This window comes from Pungitius pungitius, chromosome 2 (assembly GCF_949316345.1).
Source record: "Pungitius pungitius chromosome 2, fPunPun2.1, whole genome shotgun sequence".
Lineage (NCBI taxonomy): Eukaryota > Metazoa > Chordata > Actinopteri > Perciformes > Gasterosteidae > Pungitius > Pungitius pungitius.
This window is the reverse complement of record NC_084901.1, coordinates 27,601,729-27,614,746: the sequence shown is the minus strand read 5'-3', so window position 1 is coordinate 27,614,746 and position 13,018 is coordinate 27,601,729. Positions and strand designations below refer to the sequence as shown.

The 13,018-nt window shown below is 40.7% G+C and overlaps 36 non-coding genes across 36 annotated transcripts; all 36 read right to left on the bottom strand.

Moving 5' to 3' along the window:
- Nucleotides 1-14: 14 nt before the first annotated feature.
- Nucleotides 15-86, bottom strand: trnap-cgg (transfer RNA proline (anticodon CGG)). The gene has a single exon. It is a non-coding gene; the product is annotated as a tRNA-Pro (tRNA).
- A 253-nt stretch (nt 87-339) lies between these two features.
- On the bottom strand, nt 340-411 carry trnap-cgg (transfer RNA proline (anticodon CGG)). Its single transcript has one exon. It is a non-coding gene; the product is annotated as a tRNA-Pro (tRNA).
- Nucleotides 412-663: 252 nt separating this feature from the next.
- On the bottom strand, nt 664-735 carry trnap-cgg (transfer RNA proline (anticodon CGG)). The gene has a single exon. It is a non-coding gene; the product is annotated as a tRNA-Pro (tRNA).
- Nucleotides 736-985: 250 nt separating this feature from the next.
- trnap-cgg (transfer RNA proline (anticodon CGG)) lies at nt 986-1,057 on the bottom strand. The gene has a single exon. It is a non-coding gene; the product is annotated as a tRNA-Pro (tRNA).
- Nucleotides 1,058-1,823: 766 nt separating this feature from the next.
- trnap-cgg (transfer RNA proline (anticodon CGG)) lies at nt 1,824-1,895 on the bottom strand. The gene has a single exon. It is a non-coding gene; the product is annotated as a tRNA-Pro (tRNA).
- A 250-nt stretch (nt 1,896-2,145) lies between these two features.
- trnap-cgg (transfer RNA proline (anticodon CGG)) lies at nt 2,146-2,217 on the bottom strand. Its single transcript has one exon. It is a non-coding gene; the product is annotated as a tRNA-Pro (tRNA).
- Nucleotides 2,218-2,467: 250 nt separating this feature from the next.
- On the bottom strand, nt 2,468-2,539 carry trnap-cgg (transfer RNA proline (anticodon CGG)). Its single transcript has one exon. It is a non-coding gene; the product is annotated as a tRNA-Pro (tRNA).
- A 252-nt stretch (nt 2,540-2,791) lies between these two features.
- On the bottom strand, nt 2,792-2,863 carry trnap-ugg (transfer RNA proline (anticodon UGG)). Its single transcript has one exon. It is a non-coding gene; the product is annotated as a tRNA-Pro (tRNA).
- Nucleotides 2,864-2,981: 118 nt separating this feature from the next.
- trnap-cgg (transfer RNA proline (anticodon CGG)) lies at nt 2,982-3,053 on the bottom strand. Its single transcript has one exon. It is a non-coding gene; the product is annotated as a tRNA-Pro (tRNA).
- Nucleotides 3,054-3,303: 250 nt separating this feature from the next.
- trnap-cgg (transfer RNA proline (anticodon CGG)) lies at nt 3,304-3,375 on the bottom strand. Its single transcript has one exon. It is a non-coding gene; the product is annotated as a tRNA-Pro (tRNA).
- Nucleotides 3,376-3,625: 250 nt separating this feature from the next.
- On the bottom strand, nt 3,626-3,697 carry trnap-cgg (transfer RNA proline (anticodon CGG)). Its single transcript has one exon. It is a non-coding gene; the product is annotated as a tRNA-Pro (tRNA).
- Nucleotides 3,698-3,947: 250 nt separating this feature from the next.
- Nucleotides 3,948-4,019, bottom strand: trnap-cgg (transfer RNA proline (anticodon CGG)). The gene has a single exon. It is a non-coding gene; the product is annotated as a tRNA-Pro (tRNA).
- Nucleotides 4,020-4,271: 252 nt separating this feature from the next.
- On the bottom strand, nt 4,272-4,343 carry trnap-cgg (transfer RNA proline (anticodon CGG)). The gene has a single exon. It is a non-coding gene; the product is annotated as a tRNA-Pro (tRNA).
- A 252-nt stretch (nt 4,344-4,595) lies between these two features.
- On the bottom strand, nt 4,596-4,667 carry trnap-ugg (transfer RNA proline (anticodon UGG)). Its single transcript has one exon. It is a non-coding gene; the product is annotated as a tRNA-Pro (tRNA).
- A 118-nt stretch (nt 4,668-4,785) lies between these two features.
- trnap-cgg (transfer RNA proline (anticodon CGG)) lies at nt 4,786-4,857 on the bottom strand. The gene has a single exon. It is a non-coding gene; the product is annotated as a tRNA-Pro (tRNA).
- A 253-nt stretch (nt 4,858-5,110) lies between these two features.
- trnap-cgg (transfer RNA proline (anticodon CGG)) lies at nt 5,111-5,182 on the bottom strand. Its single transcript has one exon. It is a non-coding gene; the product is annotated as a tRNA-Pro (tRNA).
- Nucleotides 5,183-5,434: 252 nt separating this feature from the next.
- On the bottom strand, nt 5,435-5,506 carry trnap-cgg (transfer RNA proline (anticodon CGG)). Its single transcript has one exon. It is a non-coding gene; the product is annotated as a tRNA-Pro (tRNA).
- A 250-nt stretch (nt 5,507-5,756) lies between these two features.
- trnap-cgg (transfer RNA proline (anticodon CGG)) lies at nt 5,757-5,828 on the bottom strand. The gene has a single exon. It is a non-coding gene; the product is annotated as a tRNA-Pro (tRNA).
- A 766-nt stretch (nt 5,829-6,594) lies between these two features.
- Nucleotides 6,595-6,666, bottom strand: trnap-cgg (transfer RNA proline (anticodon CGG)). Its single transcript has one exon. It is a non-coding gene; the product is annotated as a tRNA-Pro (tRNA).
- Nucleotides 6,667-6,916: 250 nt separating this feature from the next.
- trnap-cgg (transfer RNA proline (anticodon CGG)) lies at nt 6,917-6,988 on the bottom strand. The gene has a single exon. It is a non-coding gene; the product is annotated as a tRNA-Pro (tRNA).
- A 250-nt stretch (nt 6,989-7,238) lies between these two features.
- Nucleotides 7,239-7,310, bottom strand: trnap-cgg (transfer RNA proline (anticodon CGG)). Its single transcript has one exon. It is a non-coding gene; the product is annotated as a tRNA-Pro (tRNA).
- A 766-nt stretch (nt 7,311-8,076) lies between these two features.
- On the bottom strand, nt 8,077-8,148 carry trnap-cgg (transfer RNA proline (anticodon CGG)). The gene has a single exon. It is a non-coding gene; the product is annotated as a tRNA-Pro (tRNA).
- A 250-nt stretch (nt 8,149-8,398) lies between these two features.
- Nucleotides 8,399-8,470, bottom strand: trnap-cgg (transfer RNA proline (anticodon CGG)). Its single transcript has one exon. It is a non-coding gene; the product is annotated as a tRNA-Pro (tRNA).
- A 250-nt stretch (nt 8,471-8,720) lies between these two features.
- On the bottom strand, nt 8,721-8,792 carry trnap-cgg (transfer RNA proline (anticodon CGG)). Its single transcript has one exon. It is a non-coding gene; the product is annotated as a tRNA-Pro (tRNA).
- Nucleotides 8,793-9,044: 252 nt separating this feature from the next.
- On the bottom strand, nt 9,045-9,116 carry trnap-ugg (transfer RNA proline (anticodon UGG)). Its single transcript has one exon. It is a non-coding gene; the product is annotated as a tRNA-Pro (tRNA).
- A 118-nt stretch (nt 9,117-9,234) lies between these two features.
- On the bottom strand, nt 9,235-9,306 carry trnap-cgg (transfer RNA proline (anticodon CGG)). The gene has a single exon. It is a non-coding gene; the product is annotated as a tRNA-Pro (tRNA).
- Nucleotides 9,307-9,556: 250 nt separating this feature from the next.
- trnap-cgg (transfer RNA proline (anticodon CGG)) lies at nt 9,557-9,628 on the bottom strand. Its single transcript has one exon. It is a non-coding gene; the product is annotated as a tRNA-Pro (tRNA).
- A 250-nt stretch (nt 9,629-9,878) lies between these two features.
- Nucleotides 9,879-9,950, bottom strand: trnap-cgg (transfer RNA proline (anticodon CGG)). The gene has a single exon. It is a non-coding gene; the product is annotated as a tRNA-Pro (tRNA).
- Nucleotides 9,951-10,200: 250 nt separating this feature from the next.
- On the bottom strand, nt 10,201-10,272 carry trnap-cgg (transfer RNA proline (anticodon CGG)). Its single transcript has one exon. It is a non-coding gene; the product is annotated as a tRNA-Pro (tRNA).
- Nucleotides 10,273-10,524: 252 nt separating this feature from the next.
- On the bottom strand, nt 10,525-10,596 carry trnap-cgg (transfer RNA proline (anticodon CGG)). The gene has a single exon. It is a non-coding gene; the product is annotated as a tRNA-Pro (tRNA).
- Nucleotides 10,597-10,848: 252 nt separating this feature from the next.
- Nucleotides 10,849-10,920, bottom strand: trnap-ugg (transfer RNA proline (anticodon UGG)). The gene has a single exon. It is a non-coding gene; the product is annotated as a tRNA-Pro (tRNA).
- Nucleotides 10,921-11,038: 118 nt separating this feature from the next.
- trnap-cgg (transfer RNA proline (anticodon CGG)) lies at nt 11,039-11,110 on the bottom strand. The gene has a single exon. It is a non-coding gene; the product is annotated as a tRNA-Pro (tRNA).
- A 253-nt stretch (nt 11,111-11,363) lies between these two features.
- On the bottom strand, nt 11,364-11,435 carry trnap-cgg (transfer RNA proline (anticodon CGG)). The gene has a single exon. It is a non-coding gene; the product is annotated as a tRNA-Pro (tRNA).
- Nucleotides 11,436-11,687: 252 nt separating this feature from the next.
- Nucleotides 11,688-11,759, bottom strand: trnap-cgg (transfer RNA proline (anticodon CGG)). The gene has a single exon. It is a non-coding gene; the product is annotated as a tRNA-Pro (tRNA).
- A 250-nt stretch (nt 11,760-12,009) lies between these two features.
- Nucleotides 12,010-12,081, bottom strand: trnap-cgg (transfer RNA proline (anticodon CGG)). The gene has a single exon. It is a non-coding gene; the product is annotated as a tRNA-Pro (tRNA).
- Nucleotides 12,082-12,847: 766 nt separating this feature from the next.
- On the bottom strand, nt 12,848-12,919 carry trnap-cgg (transfer RNA proline (anticodon CGG)). Its single transcript has one exon. It is a non-coding gene; the product is annotated as a tRNA-Pro (tRNA).
- Nucleotides 12,920-13,018: the final 99 nt, after the last annotated feature.

Sequence of the window (13,018 nt, the reverse complement as noted above, 5' to 3'; positions counted from 1 at the left end):
AAATAAGTACTTCAGGGCTCGTCCGGGATTTGAACCCGGGACCTCTCGCACCCGAAGCGAGAATCATACCCCTAGACCAACGAGCCAGCAAATGGTTAAAAAATCTATGTCAACGTGACAAGATCCCATATAACTGGGCACGACAATGAATGCAGCGTAGCTCTTGACTTTGTCGGCAAATTGCCTGTTTTGTCTTACTGGGCTTGGTTGTTTTTTTAAACACAGTTTCAATACTCATATGGACATAAATTGACTATATTGGGTAATTAGAATTTTGTTAACAATCGCATAATTATCTCCAATAATAACAGACTTTGCCATCATCAAATAAGTTCTTTTGGGCTCGTCCGGGATTTGAACCCGGGACCTCTCGCACCCGAAGCGAGAATCATACCCCTAGACCAACGAGCCAGCAAATGGTTAAAAAATCTATTTCAACGTGACAAGATCCCATATAACTGGGCACGACAATGAATGCAGCGTAGCTCTTGACTTTGTCGGCAAATTGCCTGTTTTGTCTTACTGGGCTTGGTTCTTTTTTAAACACAGTTTCAATACTCATATGGACATAGATTGACTATATTGGGTAATTAGAATTTTGTTAACAATCGCATATTTATCTCCAATAATAACAGACTTTGCCATCATCAAATAAGTTCTTTTGGGCTCGTCCGGGATTTGAACCCGGGACCTCTCGCACCCGAAGCGAGAATCATACCCCTAGACCAACGAGCCAACAAATGGGTTAATAATCTACGTCAACGTGAGAAGATCCCATATAACTCGGCAAGAGAATTTAAGTAGTGTAGCTCTTGACTTTGTCAGCAAATTGCCTTTTTTGTCCTACTGGGTTTGGTTTATTTTTCAAACACAGTTTCAATATTTATATGGACATAGATTGACTAATTTCGGTTGTTACAATTTTGTTAATCACATATTTATATCCGTTAGTAACAGACTATGCCATCATCAAATAAGTTTGATTGGGCTCGTCCGGGATTTGAACCCGGGACCTCTCGCACCCGAAGCGAGAATCATACCCCTAGACCAACGAGCCATCAAATGGCTTAATAATCTACGTCAACGTGAGAAGATCCCATATAACTCGGCAAGAGAATTTAGGCAGCGTAGCTCTCGACTTTGTCGGCAAATTGCCTGTTTTGTCTTACTGGGCTTGGTTCTTTTTTAAACACAGTTTCAATACTCATATGGACATAAATTGACTATATTGGGTAATTAGAATTTTGTTAACAATCACATATTTATCTCCAACAATAACAGACTTTGCCATCATTGAATAAGTTCTTTTGGGCTCATCCGGGATTTGAACCCAGGACCTCTCGCACCCAAAGCGAGAATTATACCCCTAGACCAACGAGCCAACAAATGGGTTAATAATCAATGTCAACGTGACAAGATCCCATATAACTGGGCACGACAATGAATGCAGCGTAGCTCTTGACTTTGTCGGCAAATTGCCTGTTTTGTCTTACTGGGCTTGGTTGTTTTTTAAACACAGTTTCAATACTCATATGGACATAGATTGACTATATTGGGTAATTAGAATTTTGTTAACAATCGCATATTTATCTCCAATAATAACAGACTTTGCCATCATCAAATAAGTTCTTTTGGGCTCGTCCGGGATTTGAACCCAGGACCTCTCGCACCCAAAGCGAGAATCATACCCCTAGACCAACGAGCCAACAAATGGGTTAATAATCAATGTCAACGTGAGAAGATCCCATATTTGTCGGCAAGAGAATTTAAGGTGCGTAGCTCTTGATTGTAAAAGCCTTTGCCATCATCAAATAAGTACTTCAGGGCTCGTCCGGGATTTGAACCCGGGACCTCTCGCACCCGAAGCGAGAATCATACCCCTAGACCAACGAGCCAGCAAATGGTTAAAAAATCTATGTCAACGTGACAAGATCCCATATAATTGGGCAAGACAATGAATGCAGCGTAGCTCTTGACTTTGTCGGCAAATTGCCTGTTTTGTCTTACTGGGCTTGGTTGTTTTTTAAACAGTTTCAATACTCATATGGACATAAATTGACTATATTGGGTAATTAGAATTTTGTTAACAATCGCATAATTATCTCCAATAATAACAGACTTTGCCATCATCAAATAAGTTCTTTTGGGCTCGTCCGGGATTTGAACCCGGGACCTCTCGCACCCGAAGCGAGAATCATACCCCTAGACCAACGAGCCAACAAATGGGTTAATAATCTACGTCAACATGAGAAGATCCCATATAACTCGGCAAGAGAATTTAAGTAGTGTAGCTCTTGACTTTGTCAGCAAATTGCCTTTTTTGTCCTACTGGGTTTGGTTTTTTTTTCAAACACAGTTTCAATATTTATATGGACATAGATTGACTAATTTCGGTTGTTACAATTTTGTTAATCACATATTTATATCCGTTAGTAACAGACTATGCCATCATCAAATAAGTTTGATTGGGCTCGTCCGGGATTTGAACCCGGGACCTCTCGCACCCGAAGCGAGAATCATACCCCTAGACCAACGAGCCATCAAATGGCTTAATAATCTACGTCAACGTGAGAAGATCCCATATAACTCGGCAAGAGAATTTAGGCAGCGTAGCTCTCGACTTTGTCGGCAAATTGCCTGTTTTGTCTTACTGGGCTTGGTTGTTTTTTAAACACAGTTTCAATACTCATATGGACATAGATTGACTATATTGGGTAATTAGAATTTTGTTAACAATCGCATATTTATCTCCAATAATAACAGACTTTGCCATCATCAAATAAGTTCTTTTGGGCTCGTCCGGGATTTGAACCCGGGACCTCTCGCACCCAAAGCGAGAATCATACCCCTAGACCAACGAGCCAACAAATGGGTTAATAATCAATGTCAACGTGAGAAGATCCCATATTTGTCGGCAAGAGAATTTAAGGTGCGTAGCTCTTGATTGTAAAAGCCTTTGCCATCATCAAATAAGTACTTCAGGGCTCGTCCGGGATTTGAACCCGGGACCTCTCGCACCCGAAGCGAGAATCATACCCCTAGACCAACGAGCCAGAAAATGGTTAAAAAATCTATGTCAACGTGACAAGATCCCATATAACTGGGCACGACAATGAATGCAGCGTAGCTCTTGACTTTGTCGGCAAATTGCCTGTTTTGTCTTACTGGGCTTGGTTGTTTTTTAAACAGTTTCAATACTCATATGGACATAAATTGACTATATTGGGTAATTAGAATTTTGTTAACAATCGCATAATTATCTCCAATAATAACAGACTTTGCCATCATCAAATAAGTTCTTTTGGGCTCGTCCGGGATTTGAACCCGGGACCTCTCGCACCCGAAGCGAGAATCATACCCCTAGACCAACGAGCCAGCAAATGGTTAAAAAATCTATGTCAACGTGACAAGATCCCATATAATTGGGCAAGACAATGAATGCAGCGTAGCTCTTGACTTTGTCGGCAAATTGCCTGTTTTGTCTTACTGGGCTTGGTTGTTTTTTAAACAGTTTCAATACTCATATGGACATAAATTGACTATATTGGGTAATTAGAATTTTGTTAACAATCGCATAATTATCTCCAATAATAACAGACTTTGCCATCATCAAATAAGTTCTTTTGGGCTCGTCCGGGATTTGAACCCGGGACCTCTCGCACCCGAAGCGAGAATCATACCCCTAGACCAACGAGCCAACAAATGGGTTAATAATCTACGTCAACGTGAGAAGATCCCATATAACTCGGCAAGAGAATTTAAGTAGTGTAGCTCTTGACTTTGTCAGCAAATTGCCTTTTTTGTCCTACTGGGTTTGGTTTATTTTTCAAACACAGTTTCAATATTTATATGGACATAGATTGACTAATTTCGGTTGTTACAATTTTGTTAATCACATATTTATATCCGTTAGTAACAGACTATGCCATCATCAAATAAGTTTGATTGGGCTCGTCCGGGATTTGAACCCGGGACCTCTCGCACCCGAAGCGAGAATCATACCCCTAGACCAACGAGCCATCAAATGGCTTAATAATCTACGTCAACGTGAGAAGATCCCATATAACTCGGCAAGAGAATTTAGGCAGCGTAGCTCTCGACTTTGTCGGCAAATTGCCTGTTTTGTCTTACTGGGCTTGGTTCTTTTTTAAACACAGTTTCAATACTCATATGGACATAGATTGACTATATTGGGTAATTAGAATTTTGTTAACAATCGCATATTTATCTCCAACAATAACAGACTTTGCCATCATTGAATAAGTTCTTTTGGGCTCGTCCGGGATTTGAACCCGGGACCTCTCGCACCCGAAGCGAGAATCATACCCCTAGACCAACGAGCCAGCAAATGGTTAAAAAATCTATGTCAACGTGACAAGATCCCATATAACTGGGCACGACAATGAATGCAGCGTAGCTCTTGACTTTGTCGGCAAATTGCCTGTTTTGTCTTACTGGGCTTGGTTGTTTTTTAAACACAGTTTCAATACTCATATGGACATAGATTGACTATATTGGGTAATTAGAATTTTGTTAACAATCGCATATTTATCTCCAATAATAACAGACTTTGCCATCATCAAATAAGTTCTTTTGGGCTCGTCCGGGATTTGAACCCGGGACCTCTCGCACCCAAAGCGAGAATCATACCCCTAGACCAACGAGCCAACAAATGGGTTAATAATCAATGTCAACGTGAGAAGATCCCATATTTGTCGGCAAGAGAATTTAAGGTGCGTAGCTCTTGATTGTAAAAGCCTTTGCCATCATCAAATAAGTACTTCAGGGCTCGTCCGGGATTTGAACCCGGGACCTCTCGCACCCGAAGCGAGAATCATACCCCTAGACCAACGAGCCAGCAAATGGTTAAAAAATCTATGTCAACGTGACAAGATCCCATATAACTGGGCACGACAATGAATGCAGCGTAGCTCTTGACTTTGTCGGCAAATTGCCTGTTTTGTCTTACTGGGCTTGGTTGTTTTTTTAAACACAGTTTCAATACTCATATGGACATAAATTGACTATATTGGGTAATTAGAATTTTGTTAACAATCGCATAATTATCTCCAATAATAACAGACTTTGCCATCATCAAATAAGTTCTTTTGGGCTCGTCCGGGATTTGAACCCGGGACCTCTCGCACCCGAAGCGAGAATCATACCCCTAGACCAACGAGCCAGCAAATGGTTAAAAAATCTATTTCAACGTGACAAGATCCCATATAACTGGGCACGACAATGAATGCAGCGTAGCTCTTGACTTTGTCGGCAAATTGCCTGTTTTGTCTTACTGGGCTTGGTTCTTTTTTAAACACAGTTTCAATACTCATATGGACATAGATTGACTATATTGGGTAATTAGAATTTTGTTAACAATCGCATATTTATCTCCAATAATAACAGACTTTGCCATCATCAAATAAGTTCTTTTGGGCTCGTCCGGGATTTGAACCCGGGACCTCTCGCACCCGAAGCGAGAATCATACCCCTAGACCAACGAGCCAACAAATGGGTTAATAATCTACGTCAACGTGAGAAGATCCCATATAACTCGGCAAGAGAATTTAAGTAGTGTAGCTCTTGACTTTGTCAGCAAATTGCCTTTTTTGTCCTACTGGGTTTGGTTTATTTTTCAAACACAGTTTCAATATTTATATGGACATAGATTGACTAATTTCGGTTGTTACAATTTTGTTAATCACATATTTATATCCGTTAGTAACAGACTATGCCATCATCAAATAAGTTTGATTGGGCTCGTCCGGGATTTGAACCCGGGACCTCTCGCACCCGAAGCGAGAATCATACCCCTAGACCAACGAGCCATCAAATGGCTTAATAATCTACGTCAACGTGAGAAGATCCCATATAACTCGGCAAGAGAATTTAGGCAGCGTAGCTCTCGACTTTGTCGGCAAATTGCCTGTTTTGTCTTACTGGGCTTGGTTCTTTTTTAAACACAGTTTCAATACTCATATGGACATAAATTGACTATATTGGGTAATTAGAATTTTGTTAACAATCACATATTTATCTCCAACAATAACAGACTTTGCCATCATTGAATAAGTTCTTTTGGGCTCATCCGGGATTTGAACCCAGGACCTCTCGCACCCAAAGCGAGAATTATACCCCTAGACCAACGAGCCAACAAATGGGTTAATAATCAATGTCAACGTGACAAGATCCCATATAACTGGGCACGACAATGAATGCAGCGTAGCTCTTGACTTTGTCGGCAAATTGCCTGTTTTGTCTTACTGGGCTTGGTTGTTTTTTAAACACAGTTTCAATACTCATATGGACATAGATTGACTATATTGGGTAATTAGAATTTTGTTAACAATCGCATATTTATCTCCAATAATAACAGACTTTGCCATCATCAAATAAGTTCTTTTGGGCTCGTCCGGGATTTGAACCCAGGACCTCTCGCACCCAAAGCGAGAATCATACCCCTAGACCAACGAGCCAACAAATGGGTTAATAATCAATGTCAACGTGAGAAGATCCCATATTTGTCGGCAAGAGAATTTAAGGTGCGTAGCTCTTGATTGTAAAAGCCTTTGCCATCATCAAATAAGTACTTCAGGGCTCGTCCGGGATTTGAACCCGGGACCTCTCGCACCCGAAGCGAGAATCATACCCCTAGACCAACGAGCCAGCAAATGGTTAAAAAATCTATGTCAACGTGACAAGATCCCATATAATTGGGCAAGACAATGAATGCAGCGTAGCTCTTGACTTTGTCGGCAAATTGCCTGTTTTGTCTTACTGGGCTTGGTTGTTTTTTAAACAGTTTCAATACTCATATGGACATAAATTGACTATATTGGGTAATTAGAATTTTGTTAACAATCGCATAATTATCTCCAATAATAACAGACTTTGCCATCATCAAATAAGTTCTTTTGGGCTCGTCCGGGATTTGAACCCGGGACCTCTCGCACCCGAAGCGAGAATCATACCCCTAGACCAACGAGCCAACAAATGGGTTAATAATCTACGTCAACGTGAGAAGATCCCATATAACTCGGCAAGAGAATTTAAGTAGTGTAGCTCTTGACTTTGTCAGCAAATTGCCTTTTTTGTCCTACTGGGTTTGGTTTATTTTTCAAACACAGTTTCAATATTTATATGGACATAGATTGACTAATTTCGGTTGTTACAATTTTGTTAATCACATATTTATATCCGTTAGTAACAGACTATGCCATCATCAAATAAGTTTGATTGGGCTCGTCCGGGATTTGAACCCGGGACCTCTCGCACCCGAAGCGAGAATCATACCCCTAGACCAACGAGCCATCAAATGGCTTAATAATCTACGTCAACGTGAGAAGATCCCATATAACTCGGCAAGAGAATTTAGGCAGCGTAGCTCTCGACTTTGTCGGCAAATTGCCTGTTTTGTCTTACTGGGCTTGGTTCTTTTTTAAACACAGTTTCAATACTCATATGGACATAAATTGACTATATTGGGTAATTAGAATTTTGTTAACAATCACATATTTATCTCCAACAATAACAGACTTTGCCATCATTGAATAAGTTCTTTTGGGCTCATCCGGGATTTGAACCCAGGACCTCTCGCACCCAAAGCGAGAATTATACCCCTAGACCAACGAGCCAACAAATGGGTTAATAATCAATGTCAACGTGACAAGATCCCATATAACTGGGCACGACAATGAATGCAGCGTAGCTCTTGACTTTGTCGGCAAATTGCCTGTTTTGTCTTACTGGGCTTGGTTGTTTTTTAAACACAGTTTCAATACTCATATGGACATAGATTGACTATATTGGGTAATTAGAATTTTGTTAACAATCGCATATTTATCTCCAATAATAACAGACTTTGCCATCATCAAATAAGTTCTTTTGGGCTCGTCCGGGATTTGAACCCAGGACCTCTCGCACCCAAAGCGAGAATCATACCCCTAGACCAACGAGCCAACAAATGGGTTAATAATCAATGTCAACGTGAGAAGATCCCATATTTGTCGGCAAGAGAATTTAAGGTGCGTAGCTCTTGATTGTAAAAGCCTTTGCCATCATCAAATAAGTACTTCAGGGCTCGTCCGGGATTTGAACCCGGGACCTCTCGCACCCGAAGCGAGAATCATACCCCTAGACCAACGAGCCAGCAAATGGTTAAAAAATCTATGTCAACGTGACAAGATCCCATATAATTGGGCAAGACAATGAATGCAGCGTAGCTCTTGACTTTGTCGGCAAATTGCCTGTTTTGTCTTACTGGGCTTGGTTGTTTTTTAAACAGTTTCAATACTCATATGGACATAAATTGACTATATTGGGTAATTAGAATTTTGTTAACAATCGCATAATTATCTCCAATAATAACAGACTTTGCCATCATCAAATAAGTTCTTTTGGGCTCGTCCGGGATTTGAACCCGGGACCTCTCGCACCCGAAGCGAGAATCATACCCCTAGACCAACGAGCCAACAAATGGGTTAATAATCTACGTCAACATGAGAAGATCCCATATAACTCGGCAAGAGAATTTAAGTAGTGTAGCTCTTGACTTTGTCAGCAAATTGCCTTTTTTGTCCTACTGGGTTTGGTTTTTTTTTCAAACACAGTTTCAATATTTATATGGACATAGATTGACTAATTTCGGTTGTTACAATTTTGTTAATCACATATTTATATCCGTTAGTAACAGACTATGCCATCATCAAATAAGTTTGATTGGGCTCGTCCGGGATTTGAACCCGGGACCTCTCGCACCCGAAGCGAGAATCATACCCCTAGACCAACGAGCCATCAAATGGCTTAATAATCTACGTCAACGTGAGAAGATCCCATATAACTCGGCAAGAGAATTTAGGCAGCGTAGCTCTCGACTTTGTCGGCAAATTGCCTGTTTTGTCTTACTGGGCTTGGTTGTTTTTTAAACACAGTTTCAATACTCATATGGACATAGATTGACTATATTGGGTAATTAGAATTTTGTTAACAATCGCATATTTATCTCCAATAATAACAGACTTTGCCATCATCAAATAAGTTCTTTTGGGCTCGTCCGGGATTTGAACCCGGGACCTCTCGCACCCAAAGCGAGAATCATACCCCTAGACCAACGAGCCAACAAATGGGTTAATAATCAATGTCAACGTGAGAAGATCCCATATTTGTCGGCAAGAGAATTTAAGGTGCGTAGCTCTTGATTGTAAAAGCCTTTGCCATCATCAAATAAGTACTTCAGGGCTCGTCCGGGATTTGAACCCGGGACCTCTCGCACCCGAAGCGAGAATCATACCCCTAGACCAACGAGCCAGAAAATGGTTAAAAAATCTATGTCAACGTGACAAGATCCCATATAACTGGGCACGACAATGAATGCAGCGTAGCTCTTGACTTTGTCGGCAAATTGCCTGTTTTGTCTTACTGGGCTTGGTTGTTTTTTAAACAGTTTCAATACTCATATGGACATAAATTGACTATATTGGGTAATTAGAATTTTGTTAACAATCGCATAATTATCTCCAATAATAACAGACTTTGCCATCATCAAATAAGTTCTTTTGGGCTCGTCCGGGATTTGAACCCGGGACCTCTCGCACCCGAAGCGAGAATCATACCCCTAGACCAACGAGCCAGCAAATGGTTAAAAAATCTATGTCAACGTGACAAGATCCCATATAATTGGGCAAGACAATGAATGCAGCGTAACTCTTGACTTTGTCGGCAAATTGCCTGTTTTGTCTTACTGGGCTTGGTTGTTTTTTAAACAGTTTCAATACTCATATGGACATAAATTGACTATATTGGGTAATTAGAATTTTGTTAACAATCGCATAATTATCTCCAATAATAACAGACTTTGCCATCATCAAATAAGTTCTTTTGGGCTCGTCCGGGATTTGAACCCGGGACCTCTCGCACCCGAAGCGAGAATCATACCCCTAGACCAACGAGCCAACAAATGGGTTAATAATCTACGTCAACGTGAGAAGATCCCATATAACTCGGCAAGAGAATTTAAGTAGTGTAGCTCTTGACTTTGTCAGCAAATTGCCTTTTTTGTCCTACTGGGTTTGGTTTATTTTTCAAACACAGTTTCAATATTTATATGGACATAGATTGACTAATTTCGGTTGTTACAATTTTGTTAATCACATATTTATATCCGTTAGTAACAGACTATGCCATCATCAAATAAGTTTGATTGGGCTCGTCCGGGATTTGAACCCGGGACCTCTCGCACCCGAAGCGAGAATCATACCCCTAGACCAACGAGCCATCAAATGGCTTAATAATCTACGTCAACGTGAGAAGATCCCATATAACTCGGCAAGAGAATTTAGGCAGCGTAGCTCTCGACTTTGTCGGCAAATTGCCTGTTTTGTCTTACTGGGCTTGGTTCTTTTTTAAACACAGTTTCAATACTCATATGGACATAGATTGACTATATTGGGTAATTAGAATTTTGTTAACAATCGCATATTTATCTCCAACAATAACAGACTTTGCCATCATTGAATAAGTTCTTTTGGGCTCGTCCGGGATTTGAACCCGGGACCTCTCGCACCCGAAGCGAGAATCATACCCCTAGACCAACGAGCCAGCAAATGGTTAAAAAATCTATGTCAACGTGACAAGATCCCATATAACTGGGCACGACAATGAATGCAGCGTAGCTCTTGACTTTGTCGGCAAATTGCCTGTTTTGTCTTACTGGGCTTGGTTGTTTTTTAAACACAGTTTCAATACTCATATGGACATAGATTGACTATATTGGGTAATTAGAATTTTGTTAACAATCGCATATTTATCTCCAATAATAACAGACTTTGCCATCATCAAATAAGTTCTTTTGGGCTCGTCCGGGATTTGAACCCGGGACCTCTCGCACCCAAAGCGAGAATCATACCCCTAGACCAACGAGCCAACAAATGGGTTAATAATCAATGTCAACGTGAGAAGATCCCATATTTGTCGGCAAGAGAATTTAAGGTGCGTAGCTCTTGATTGTAAAAGCCTTTGCCATCATCAAATAAGTACTTCAGGGCTCGTCCGGGATTTGAACCCGGGACCTCTCGCACCCGAAGCGAGAATCATACCCCTAGACCAACGAGCCAGCAAATGGTTAAAAAATCTATGTCAACGTGACAAGATCCCATATAACTGGGCACGACAATGAATGCAGCGTAGCTCTTGACTTTGTCGGCAAATTGCCTGTTTTGTCTTACTGGGCTTGGTTGTTTTTTTAAACACAGTTTCAATACTCATATGGACATAAATTGACTATATTGGGTAATTAGAATTTTGTTAACAATCGCATAATTATCTCCAATAATAACAGACTTTGCCATCATCAAATAAGTTCTTTTGGGCTCGTCCGGGATTTGAACCCGGGACCTCTCGCACCCGAAGCGAGAATCATACCCCTAGACCAACGAGCCAGCAAATGGTTAAAAAATCTATTTCAACGTGACAAGATCCCATATAACTGGGCACGACAATGAATGCAGCGTAGCTCTTGACTTTGTCGGCAAATTGCCTGTTTTGTCTTACTGGGCTTGGTTCTTTTTTAAACACAGTTTCAATACTCATATGGACATAGATTGACTATATTGGGTAATTAGAATTTTGTTAACAATCGCATATTTATCTCCAATAATAACAGACTTTGCCATCATCAAATAAGTTCTTTTGGGCTCGTCCGGGATTTGAACCCGGGACCTCTCGCACCCGAAGCGAGAATCATACCCCTAGACCAACGAGCCAACAAATGGGTTAATAATCTACGTCAACGTGAGAAGATCCCATATAACTCGGCAAGAGAATTTAAGTAGTGTAGCTCTTGACTTTGTCAGCAAATTGCCTTTTTTGTCCTACTGGGTTTGGTTTATTTTTCAAACACAGTTTCAATATTTATATGGACATAGATTGACTAATTTCGGTTGTTACAATTTTGTTAATCACATATTTATATCCGTTAGTAACAGACTATGCCATCATCAAATAAGTTTGATTGGGCTCGTCCGGGATTTGAACCCGGGACCTCTCGCACCCGAAGCGAGAATCATACCCCTAGACCAACGAGCCATCAAATGGCTTAATAATCTACGTCAACGTGAGAAGATCCCATATAACTCGGCAAGAGAATTTAGGCAGCGTAGCTCTCGACTTTGTCGGCAAATTGCCTGTTTTGTCTTACTGGGCTTGGTTCTTTTTTAAACACAGTTTCAATACTCATATGGACATAAATTGACTATATTGGGTAATTAGAATTTTGTTAACAATCACATATTTATCTCCAACAATAACAGACTTTGCCATCATTGAATAAGTTCTTTTGGGCTCATCCGGGATTTGAACCCAGGACCTCTCGCACCCAAAGCGAGAATTATACCCCTAGACCAACGAGCCAACAAATGGGTTAATAATCAATGTCAACGTGACAAGATCCCATATAACTGGGCACGACAATGAATGCAGCGTAGCTCTTGACTTTGTCGGCAAATTGCCTGTTTTGTCTTACTGGGCTTGGTTGTTTTTTAAACACAGTTTCAATACTCATATGGACATAGATTGACTATATTGGGTAATTAGAATTTTGTTAACAATCGCATATTTATCTCCAATAATAACAGACTTTGCCATCATCAAATAAGTTCTTTTGGGCTCGTCCGGGATTTGAACCCAGGACCTCTCGCACCCAAAGCGAGAATCATACCCCTAGACCAACGAGCCAACAAATGGGTTAATAATCAATGTCAACGTGAGAAGATCCCATATTTGTCGGCAAGAGAATTTAAGGTGCGTAGCTCTTGATTGTAAAAGCCTTTGCCATCATCAAATAAGTACTTCAGGGCTCGTCCGGGATTTGAACCCGGGACCTCTCGCACCCGAAGCGAGAATCATACCCCTAGACCAACGAGCCAGCAAATGGTTAAAAAATCTATGTCAACGTGACAAGATCCCATATAATTGGGCAAGACAATGAATGCAGCGTAGCTCTTGACTTTGTCGGCAAATTGCC